Source organism: Copadichromis virginalis, linkage group LG16 (assembly GCF_057382275.1).
Source record: "Copadichromis virginalis isolate Kocher_CV1m ecotype Utaka linkage group LG16, C_Virginalis_male_GT1.1, whole genome shotgun sequence".
In the NCBI taxonomy this organism is placed as follows: Eukaryota; Metazoa; Chordata; class Actinopteri; order Cichliformes; family Cichlidae; genus Copadichromis; species Copadichromis virginalis.
This window is the reverse complement of record NC_140633.1, coordinates 35,363,825-35,376,186: the sequence shown is the minus strand read 5'-3', so window position 1 is coordinate 35,376,186 and position 12,362 is coordinate 35,363,825. Positions and strand designations below refer to the sequence as shown.

General features: G+C 40.2%; 1 long non-coding RNA gene across 1 annotated transcript; it reads right to left on the bottom strand.

The window, feature by feature from the left end:
• Positions 1 to 2,609: 2,609 nt before the first annotated feature.
• Positions 2,610 to 10,411, bottom strand: LOC146691259 (uncharacterized). Its single transcript, XR_014915560.1, has 2 exons — positions 9,701 to 10,411; positions 2,610 to 6,082 (listed from the first exon to the last, which is right to left on the bottom strand). It is a non-coding gene; the product is annotated as an uncharacterized LOC146691259 (long non-coding RNA).
• Between the last annotated feature and the right edge of the window lie 1,951 nt (positions 10,412 to 12,362).

Here is a 12,362-nt window from a genome sequence, read left to right as displayed (position 1 = left end):
CAAATTGAACCTCCCCCACCCTCATTCAGATCTGGCGTTTGGAACTATTTTGGTTTTCATGTGACGTATGACCCTGAAGGTAAGCGCGTCATGGACAAAAGTAAAACAGTATGTCGGATGTGCCACGCAATGCTCAATTACATTGGTGGGAACTAGTGCGTTAGCGCAGTTAGCTCGTTAACGTGTTGGCCGTCTAGCCCCGCGCACGGGACGATCCGCGGTAGCTCATTAACGGAGATTTGCCGTGTTGTGGCGTTAATGTCATTTCAGATTAACGCTGACAGCACTAGTGGGAACGCAACGAATATGACTGCACATTTACGCCGACATCATGCAAAGACAAGTGGAGGCAGACAAAAACAACAAGCACGCATGTTACAAACTTTACCCGAGTCATGTAGACAGCCGTTAGCACATGATTCTCCTTATGGGGACCTGATATGTTTAATATGCTGCTGAGAATATAGCCCAGAAGAAGCGTATAGTATAGCTTTTATTTTGGAAAGAGCCATTTCTCTGTAATAAACTCTCTTTTTCCAAAGATGAGTGATTTCTCGATCAGATTTATTATTTTATCCCTTTGTTGTTTCAGCAACATTAAATTTAAAAACTGTCCTTTTGAGTTAAAATATATATTTCAAATTTTAATAAATGACAAATGAAAAAAGCATGAACATTTTTTTGTATCGAAAAAATATCAAACCGTGACACCAAAGTATCGAACCGAACCGTGAATTTTGTGTATCGTTGCACCCCTAGTATATAACCAGTATGCATATATGGCCTTTTCCCCAGATTCCATGGAGCAGATGTATTGTTTGTCACCGAGTTGGGGATATGTGTAGCATGTGTGTGACATAAGCAGTATCCATTTACCTTGTAAAAAGAAAACTGGATCCCTCTCAGGATTTTAGTACAGACTGGTTAAACCATAGACGCAAATAGGCTTTTGCTGACTGGCTGGAATACCTATTTTTGCATATAGAATTCGACCACGACAGAGGATGCTTCAAGTTGCATTAACTTACTGTACTCCAATTTCCCAATGGATATAGGATAGAACAAAGTAAAATAAAATAAAATAACTAAAAACAAAATTAGAAAAATGTAATAATGATAGATAATAATAATAATAATTTAATTATTATATAATTGTAATTATTTAAATATTATAAATTTAAATAGATTAAACATATACAACACAAGGTTAGCCACATTCCTTCCTTTCCACATCAGCGGCAGGTGGCAACACTTGTGTCCCTACCAGCCTGACATAGAGCCAGATTCCAAAGGTTAACAAGATTCTGCACTCTGCAACCAGCTGCAGACAATAGTGTCTTCTGTTTGCACATACCTCCACTTATTTGTTTCTCCTTTCAAAAATCCCATAGGCCCACACAAAACCAGACTTGTATGAAAAGAACCAGGGAATGTGCTGAAGAAGAATGCATTAGTACATGCATACATTTTTCAACAACTGAGTTTTTCCTATTTATTTAGGTTTATATAATAAGCAAGATAAAGATGTTTGTTCCAGAACTGCAAATGGAGATTCGTGATTAACAAAACACTTGACCCTCCAATCATTTGGATTGTGTAGCCGCTCCACCACTTTAACTGTGTATCTTTTACAGTCAGAATATGAAAGCCGATGTTCCATGGAAGATGTGGTCATGGTCAAAGGGCTTTGAGTTGGACTTTTTAGATTTTTGTTTAATTATTAATGATTATGCTTTTGTGTTAATGTCATAACCAGTCTTCTGTGTTTTTGCTTGCTGTCATTTTGACTTTATTTTAAAACAGAAGAGAGGGAGGAACAGATGGGCTTAAGTAAGAGGCTCAGACTCAGATTTAGTATTTATTTTCATGTTTCACGTCTCTTTGTTTCAGTAACAACAGTTTATCCTTGCATTTGTGATTACTTTCATCTGTCCTATTCCCTTCCTTTTTGTCCTTCCTCAATCATACCCTCTGTGTATAAATAGTCCTCCCGCCCCCATTTTATTGTACATTTTTGAACAAGTCACAAATAGTCACAACAATTTAGTGCAATATGTAAAAAACAAACAAACCATTTTTTACAGGATGATCAAATAAACAAATATTTCTCAAATGTTCAATATATAAATTAGTGGTATGTAACTAAAAAATTATATAACATGAGTGGGTTTTAAAATGCAAAAAACACTGGTGGTCGTCAGTGCTACCAATCCAAGCTGTTTTGTTTCTTGAGTCATTGTATTTACAAGATTTTCCAAAAACTGGACCTCTGACCTCAAGGTCACTGAGATTCAAACTTATCTGAAAATTATTATAGATGCACCAATGATATCAATTTGAAAATGCTTCTTGGCCTCTTTTTGTGAGTTATCGTGTTCACGAAGTTGTGTGTCCACACTGACTGCCCGGCTGCCCTCCCACATGGCAGGGTGACATCAATACCCAAATCAAACTTTCAGGGCTGAGGGATAAAAAATAATACCTACCAAGGTCTGTCTGCTTTGGTTAACATCTGCACAAAGAGACAGTACTGTAATTGTTGGGTCTGTGTTTCCACAAACCCCGCTAATTCTAGAGACTTATTCATCATGAAGAAAACAAGACAGTCGATCGATCCATTACTTGCACAAGGGAGGCCTCGTCTGTGTCCAGCACGACAAAGAACCCCAAAATGGTGGCCTCCTCTCGCTGCCTTTTATTGACAAACTTCAAACAATAGTTTACAAAGCACCTCCCCTTGCAAACCCCCCTTTGGTTACAAAGACAAGGCACTGTATGTAAATGTATACACTGAGTGTGTGTGTGTGTGTGTGTGTGTGTGTGTGTGTGTGTGTGTGTGTGTGTGTGTGTGTGTGTGTGTGTGTGAGAGACCTCCTGCTGACCAAAGGGTCATAAACCCAGGAAGCTTACATCAAAAGAAACAGATCTTTCAGATAGGATGTATCTACAATAAAACCTCCCCCAGCACAGAGTGGCTGGAGAGGTGGTCATAATCAAAGGAATGGCTTTGATCCTACTGCTTAAACTAAGACTGTACAAATTTAAGAAACACAATGGCAACATTCAACAATTAGACTTAACATTTCCCTCCTTTTTGTCATTGTTCTTAAATTTCAACTTATGCACCCTTTGTTCAGACAGTGTCAGTGTAGATTTCATTCATGCACAGTAAACTACATCCTGTACATAAGCAAATCAATGTCAACAGTTCAAAAACAGGAATTAATATTTTCAAAAGAAGATGCCACCAAGGACCAGACGGTAACCAAGCTATCCAGCCTTGTGGCGGATCTACTCCTGTCGTGCAATTCATTATGTATTTCTTCAAGTAAACAACTGAATGTCAAAGGTCAAACAAGAAGAATCATCATTCTCAAAAATCATGTGTCACTACAATCCAACTGTATATAGACATAGGTATTTAAATGCATCAGTTGACTTTATTGTTTGTCCATGTGGCTCTCAGCTAACTTCAAAGCTGCAGCAAGTCAACACCCTTCTTTATGACTCCTATCAACCCCCCAAATCTTTTCACTGTAGGCATCCTGTGGGGGTTAGAGTCAACTTGTGAATTATCTGCATTTACAACTCTTCTCCTGTCCTGTTGTCACCGCAGAAAAAGCTTTGTAAAGGAAATTGGATCAAGGTGTTTTGATCTTCTTGGCTCAAAACCTCAAGTGTTCATGATGTAAATGTAGACAAAAGGCTTCTCTGTTTACATCCTTCTTGCAGAAGACAAAAGAATAGGTGATGTTGCCATGTTCCATGGTTAATCTCCAACTTGGGCTAATCCATTGTCCTTCATACACATAGGCATTTGGCCTGTTTCCAGTTCGTTTAGCTGTTCAATGTCCTGCAGCAAGTCATATTCTTTGAGTCAGACGAGCAGGTCTGTCCTACCAGAGCAGTTCACCTTCCCAGCTACTGGTGAATCAACCTTCCATTCAGGTTCAGAGCAGTTGAAAAGTTGGCAGTGTTCCTGGATGTGTTGCTAAAGCAACCAAACAAACTGTCTCGCTCTCAGTGATGCTATAGGGCCACAGTCCAGAAGAATGTGTAGCCAGTGGCATCACAAGCATAACCATTGGTCTCGTTGTTTATGTGAGCGGTTGTGTTCTTAAACTGCCACCAGTAGTTGTTGAAAACCCATGCGGGTACCTGGTGTGGTTCGCTCTGTCCCAGTGCGCTCCTGTCATCCCACTCAGGGTCCACAGGCACAAGAAGATGCACAGCACATTCCCAGCCATTCTGATGAGTACCTGTGGCTCAGTTGGTTTCTTCACCGGATTGAGACGAGGGGCCCTGGAGGCTTTCCCCCCCCTTTGTTCCCGGTCTTCCTGCCACTTACTCCGAGCTGGCCTGGATGTGTGTCACCTTCTTGCAGTGCGCTTGATATATCCAAGTGTTCCTTCCAGCAATCTTCACTGCTGTGGTCGTCGTCAGCAGCATCCGATATGGACCTTCCCACCATGGACTGGACCAGCACTTCCTCTCCATGGCCTTATCATCATCCAATCTCCAGACTTCAGGCTCTGCTCCTGCGAAGAAACAGAATCATCTGGCAGATCATTTGTTCTCATGACTACTTTACTTTTAAACATTTTCAAGCATCTAATCTGCTAATATGCTCTCTCTTCTGCTTTTCTATCATCACTACAGAAGACTGGAACTCTAACTCTAACTCTAAATCCTCTAACATGTGTAATCTCAAAGAGTCAGACCATTCTCTGTTGGAGTAATCCTCGTGTACTTATTCTATACAGTCTAACCATGTCCTGCCTGTCTTCCTAAATCTTAACTTTACTGTTCCATTAGTTCTCTCTGCAAAAAAGTTTTTTTTTTTAAAAGTATTTAATAATCCTAGAGTGAGTATAACGACTGCTCATCTCCCTCCTGTTTGAGACATGGTATAGCCAATGGCTCAAAATAGCAGCAGTCTTATACAAATTATTAGGCAGTACTGGTTTATCACACAGATAAAAAATCATCCTGCAAGCTTGCTCCCTCTGTAAGTCACAACTATTGTCCTGCAGTAGGTGAGTGGGCCTGCATGTCTGCTAATGCTGTACTGATAAAAGGTTAACACCATGTTTAACTAAAGCTGCCTCTTTTGCGATCTTATCTGCAAAAACTTTCCCTAATGCAACCGGATCTTTCCCTCACATGTGTGCTGCACATTTACAAACGGCAATTCCACTGGTTAATAACGCTGCCTCCAGCAGATTTTGCAAGAGTTTGGTGTGTTCTGCAGGTTTCCCTGTAGAGGTTGTCACACCTCGTCTCACTCACTGCACTACAAAGAAATGTACAGTAGCAAATGTATACTGCCTATCAGTGTATATTGTCTCTCTACAGCTTTACACGCTTCCGTTAAAGCTAGCATCTGCTGCTCAAGCAAACATGAAACATGCTAGTTGTCCTACATAGATAACTCTCTCTCACTGTCTGCTACAGTAAAACCTGTTCTAGTCTGTCCCTCTACTATTGTAAAACTCAAATCATCAACAAACCAAACCTTTCCCTCAACGAGTGGCACATCTATTAAGTCATCCCTCAGCTTACACGTCTTCTCCTCGCGCTCTCTACACTCATGAGAAGTGCCCTCCTCCGTTGGCAAAAAGGGTTTGGCAGATTCAGAATTCTGCACCACTTTATGGTAATATGTGTGGTTGTGAGAGTAACAGTAACATTAAAGACAAGTGTCTTGTAGGTGACAGAAATGTAAGTTTAGTCTGCAGTAGTAGACATCTACCTCGTGTGGAACTAACAATGTCAAAAGGTGAAATAAACTATTGAAACATTGTACAGCTTAAACTGCTGCACATACTGATCTCACGCATGGAGGTAAAGCACGAGCAACTAGAGCTAATCTTTTAGGATAGTAAGTTACTGGCTTCACTTGTGGAAAAAGTGCTGTTAGTTATTTTACAGTCACCTTGCATTTGTGCTGTTCACAGAACCACAAGTCCATCGCTGGACCTCTTCTGCGCTGTCACTTTTTGGAGCTTGGCACGCTCCCTCAGGTTCCATTTTGTGGGCGATCCTCTCAGTCACTCCTTCTCATCATGGCACCTCATGACATCTACAAATTGAAAAAAATGACACTCCTCTCGCCACACGGCTTTCGCCATGTGTCAACTCCCCAATGAGACATGTACAAGAGTGTTGCACAGTCTCCCTAAAACAATCTCCAGGGTTTGTCCCTTGGAGCAGCTTCACTCCAAGCTGTAACCCTGTGTAAGAACATTAATAAGCACTTAAATGTTCAGCTTGTTTAACTCCCAGCTCCTGTATCACAGAAGACAAAGTCTTAAATTTAAACAACTTCACATTTGCAACCAACTGTAGATCATAAGAGTAATAAAGTATTCAGCATCACAGAGACAAGTATCATTGCGGGTTTATTCTAAACTCATTAAACTTCTACTTTTTCCCATAATTTGTTCCAAATTATTTAACATCTCAACGTCATTCCACATTATAATCAGTGAACTTCACTTATAGGCCATCAAAGCCTCATCTGAACATGGATGCACCACTTGCATAGGTTTAATACTTGTAAATAAACAGCTAATCACACAAATCACTGCAACAATAATAGTAAACATTGTTTAATATTAATTCTGGACCCCACCTCTTGACGCATGGACACTTCTCATGCGTCAACTCACCAAACCTGGATCCCTGTCTTAAAAACTGGCTCCACCAGGAGCCTGCATACACAAAATCTGGAATAAAATCAAACTTCACACGTATAAACAATTATATCAAAAAAGTAATACGCATTCAGCACGGGCGAGACAAGTGTCATGTGCAGGTTTTCTCAAATCATTAAATCACTATCATTACCATAATTCGCCTCAAACATGGATCATCCCATGTGCTCAGTTAACATTAATGTAATCGGTGACTTCTCTTAAGCAAAGTCACTCCACTCATATATTTATTATGGGTCCAAAAGTGGCCAGCAAATGAGCCCATAATAAACTATTCCATAAATATCGTAATCTCTTATTTGTTTTACTCATGTCACTTGTCCGCTTCTGCCGAATCCTCCACAGCATTCTCAGAGAAACAAACATTAGCAATACCCATTGACTGTGGTCAGACGGAGGTCAGACACAGGTCAACAGGTTCCAGAGGTGCCATAAAAACACCATAAAGTTAGCTAACCCTAGCCGTGGAAAGAATGTCATTCACATATAAACCCAGAAATCCTGTAGTGGGAAAGAACATCAACCAGTTGTCCTGGTATAAATCGCATCATCAATTCACATGAAGAACTGGCATGCTGTAAGAAAAGAAAATGCAAATATTAGCGCTGCGCAGGTGTGTGCATACTTTGTCACAGTTATCTCTGTGAGCAACACAAGCCTATGAATAACACACACATGGTAAATTCACAGACACAGAAAAATATAAACTAAAAGGTTAAATTTTCAGAGTTCACATAGTCATGTGACCCAAGTTTCCTCCTGTGGTCTCCTGCTCCTGCAACAGAGACACACACAGAGATACATCCACACCTTTGTCAGGTGGGGGTTAACTTCACACAATGGTGTTAAGTCAGTCAGTCTTGTCAGCTTTTGTCAGTCAGTCAGTTCCCCATTTATTTTAAAATTCTTACTCATTCACTCAGTGATTCCTTCTTTTGCTAATTGTGGAAATTATCGTCGCATTCGTTTCCACGCTCAGCAAAACAACGTCATTTCAAAAAGAAAAATAATTTAGACTGGATTTCCTCGTTGAATCCTTTTGGACAGGAATTTGTTTCCTGATTGTCCCAAATAAGAGCCCATTTTAATTTTGGAGAAGCTCACTTTGCAACAGTTTTCTTGACGATGCTTCGATTCTAATCGTGCAGATCTGCTCAGAGATCATCTAACAAAACTTTCAGTGCACCATGAAAGTAACAAAATAAAAGAAAGAAAATAAAAGAAATCAAAGAAAATAAAGGAAAGATAGGCCTTGTTTAAATCATGACACGTGTTCTTCATGCCAGGGGGATAAATCGTAACAAAAGACAAATCAAACAGCCAGTTTAATCTCAAACATTCATCCAATCAGCCATACACACAACATACAGCATAACCCTGTTGTCTTAGCACATAATCAGTTTTAGTTCTCATGTAACTAAATGTGTGTCATGGTAAAACTTCTTCACACACCAGAAACTCACAATCAGCTCACTCAACTCACTCATTTAAGACCTCTCATCAGCATTCTGTTTCCTCCTCTATGATGCAACCATCTGTCCTCCTATAATATTCAGTCCACTAGTCTATGTATCACTTTCATCTTACTAGTGACTTGGACAAGATGACAAACAGAATCTCATGCTTAAGATGCTGTCTGGTCTCATGAGTATCATTGTATGTGTATATGCATGTGGGGTTAGTATAGTTAATGCATTTTCAGTATGTTTTTGTGTTCATCTCTCACCACACTTCCATTATTCTCATCACTGCTTAAAACAACACACATCTCTCTCTGTTTTTTTTTCTTTAACTGTACTTTTCTCCAAAACAGAAAATAGCATTACAGCTGTTTCAGACTGAGAAACACCAAACACTCTTCGTGCCATCATTCATCCACACAACTATTTTATTTCTTTTTGTCCACTGGGCAGGTGACCTGCAGAATCACGTCTGCCCCAGCTGGATACCTTTCACACACACCATGACGTCAGACACTCTCACACTCGCGGAATTGATCAGGAGAAAAACTTTCTTCATCTTCACACTCTGTTACAGAAACACCATATGTTTTTTTTTTTTTTTTGTTTTTTTTGTGTTGTGTCAGGGATGGATATGTAGTTGTAACGTTTGTGTTCACTTTCTTTCCTTTCTGTCTCCTCTCTTGCCTAGTCTGTCTTGGACTTAATGCTGCTCCTAATATGCCTTTAATCTCTCCTCCACTTCTACCTCTCCTCTCTCACGCTCTTCTCTGACTCTACTTTCTGCTAACATTCTTGCTTCTCTCCTCTTCTGAACCTGCTCCAGCCACAACTTAGCAACTGCTAACTGCAATTCCTTCCTCTGGTTCGCTTTACCTGTTTTACCTGCTACACTTACAGCAATTCTTTCTACCAGCATTTTACACTTAACTTCCACTAATGTCCCTTCAAATCCACATTTCTTATACCAACAACCTACATACTGCGTGCTGCCTGGTAAAACTTTCTGCATAAATTTTACATCTCCTTCTAAGGCAGACTTACACATTTTATTCTCCATTACAAGACAACAATCAGCCACACTCACGCAGACCACGTCTGGCCCGCACACACACAACATAGGCCTATCGCTTGCGTTTGCACGCACAGCTAGCGCTCTCTGTTGAAAACTCTCAAACGCCCCATATGGCGGAGAATTCAACCTTCGGACACTCTCCAACGCCCCAAATGGCGGAGATTCCGGACTCTGAACCTAGGTTCTCTCCACGCCCCAAATGGCGGAGAACTCTCTACGCCCCAAATGGCGGAGAAGCCTGCGTCTCTCTCACGCGGCTAGCGCGCTCCCGGACTCACGTTTAACGCACAGCCCGTAGCCGCTCTCTATTGTTTTGGGTCACGTGCGCTCTCGTGACCAGCGCTCCCCGGGACTCAAACGTTTCACGCAGAATCACGGTGACGCGTTTCTAGGATCCCACATTCATTCACGCGGTTATAGAGACGCTCTCTAAGGCCTTCTGTACTCACTGTTTGTTTACGTTCATGGGAAGAGTCTCTGGATCCCGTCAATCGTCATCCATCCCGAGGGGAGGTCAGGCGCAAACTTCCCGGCCTGGTGGCAAGCCAAAAACACCAGGGCTTTACGTCAATCATCCCAGACGTTGCGGTGGCGTCCTCTCCCTCTCCTCGGTGGATGCAATGTGTTAGGCTCCGGCTCCGAAGGACCAAAAAATGTTGGGTCTGTGTTTCCACAAACCCCGCTAATTCTAGAGACTTATTCATCATGAAGAAAACAAGACAGTCGATCGATCCATTACTTGCACAAGGGAGGCCTCGTCTGTGTCCAGCACGACAAAGAACCCCAAAATGGTGGCCTCCTCTCGCTGCCTTTTATTGACAAACTTCAAACAATAGTTTACAAAGCACCTCCCCTTGCAACCCCCCTTTGGTTACAAAGACAAGGCACTGTATGTAAATGTATACACTGAGTGTGTGTGTGTGTGTGTGTGTGTGCGTGTGTGTGTGTGAGAGACCTCCTGCTGACCAAAGGGTCATAAACCCAGGAAGCTTACATCAAAAGAAACAGATCTTTCAGATAGGATGTATCTACAATAAAACCTCCCCCAGCACAGAGTGGCTGGAGAGGTGGTCATAATCAAAGGAATGGCTTTGATCCTACTGCTTAAACTAAGACTGTACAAATTTAAGAAACACAATGGCAACATTCAACAATTAGACTTAACAGTAATAAACCTCTGAGGATATTAAAATAGGCATTAATAGATTTTTATAATTGAATTGAACATCACTTTGTGTAATTTTTAGCTCTGTTTTGGTCTCCACCAGCTGCTTCACTCAGACATATTAGTGGCTACATGCCATACTATGATCACCAACTTACTGTTGTGCTCAACGGCAACCACTACTGTGTACAAAAGTCTTGCAGCTAAAGGTCTGGGTCATAACTGTGCACTGTGTTCATTAGTACACCTTTAACATTGTTACTATAAAATTGAAGTTATTCGTGTTGTTCACTTGTAGCTTACTTTAGAAAATTAGTGAAACATGGAGTAATTAATCTAATTAACATATCGTTGATACATTTAAAAATGTAGGTATCCTTGTCATTATGATAAATAATGAAACTGACTTAAAGATACAAAAAATCTATATGTAAATGAGGTTGACACATTATTATTATTTAGCACTCTTATTTAGATCAACAGTGGAAATGCTTCTGTTTCATTTACATTTTATCAGCAGGCACCTTAAATTGAGGGCTGTTTTTTTTCAGTATTTTTTTGGTTGTCTTTGTATTATAATTATGTCAAATATTGTAATTTTACTGTGACTTGGCTTCTTGGAGAAGACCTGTCAGTAAAAGGGGTAGAATTCCATATAGAAACATAATGCAGAAAAATGGAATCATATTTAACATTTATTCAAACTAAGCACTAATACTTTTCTGAACTGGTGTGTCTGTCTCCATCTTGCCTACTTTATTCATTATTCATTCAGCAATGATGTCATAGTCTACAAGAGATGAAATATCTGACAGGGTGTGTTAGACTGCACTCAGAGGGACAGTGAAATATTATTTGTCTACTGGTAGACTGGGGTAAGGTTTCTAACGTTAATGTCTAAAGCCATTCAGGTACCACTTTAAATAAAATAATGATCTACCTTTTCAGCCATTGTCTACGTGACTGTAAATCATTTAAAGGAGAATTAGTATAGTATACGCATACAAGTAATACTAAATGCATGGGACGTGTATCCACCCGCCTTTCTCTTCACTGAAAGCACGAGCCACTGTGTTCCATTACAGCCATAAACACCCACCTTGACTGACATGAACTATGGCACTTTGGATTCAAGCTGTCTGAACATGTAGACATGCGCACAAATAAAGCAGATGTACACACAAACACAGTACGGGCTGCTTTACAGTAAAGATTGTGTTTCACTGCACTTTTGTGTGAGACTTGGTAGAGATTTGTAGTCAAGACCATGACCCAGCATCTTCTATCAAATCTGACGTAAGGAAAAGCAGTTTGTGCCTGAAAAGGGAGGCTTGTTCAGAATTTTAGAACACTAAACTGATTTTCCAGTAACAAAGCAGTGTACATTAATTCAGTTATTTAATTATGAGGACAGAGTGCATGTCCAAGATGTTGTTTTTTCACTTAATATTTTCAAAAATAAACAGTATAGAAGTATACATTATACTCAATTACAGGTCTAATTACGAGTCTATACGCATTGCTGTTCAAGTTATATATCGTTAGCTTCATAGCATAATTGCCTAAGTCATTTGACTAAGTCAATGACTTAGGCACTTATGCTATGAAGCTAACGATATGAAAATGCCTAATCTGGTTCATCAGATTTGGTTAAGGAAACTATGGTTAAAAAACTAAAAACTGCAAAATGCAATGTTAATATCAAGACAGTAACACCTTTAGCAGCAATAACCTCAAGTGATTGTTTTCTATGTGACTTCATGAGTCACTCACATTGTTGTGGAGGAATTTTGGCACTCTTCTTTACAACATTGCTTTAGTTCAGTGAGGTTTTTGTGTGATCGTTTATACACAGTTCTCTTAAGAACCTGCCATGACATTTCAATTAAGTTGAGGTCTGTACTTGGGCAAGTACAACACCATGTTTCTTCTTTTCAGCCATTCTG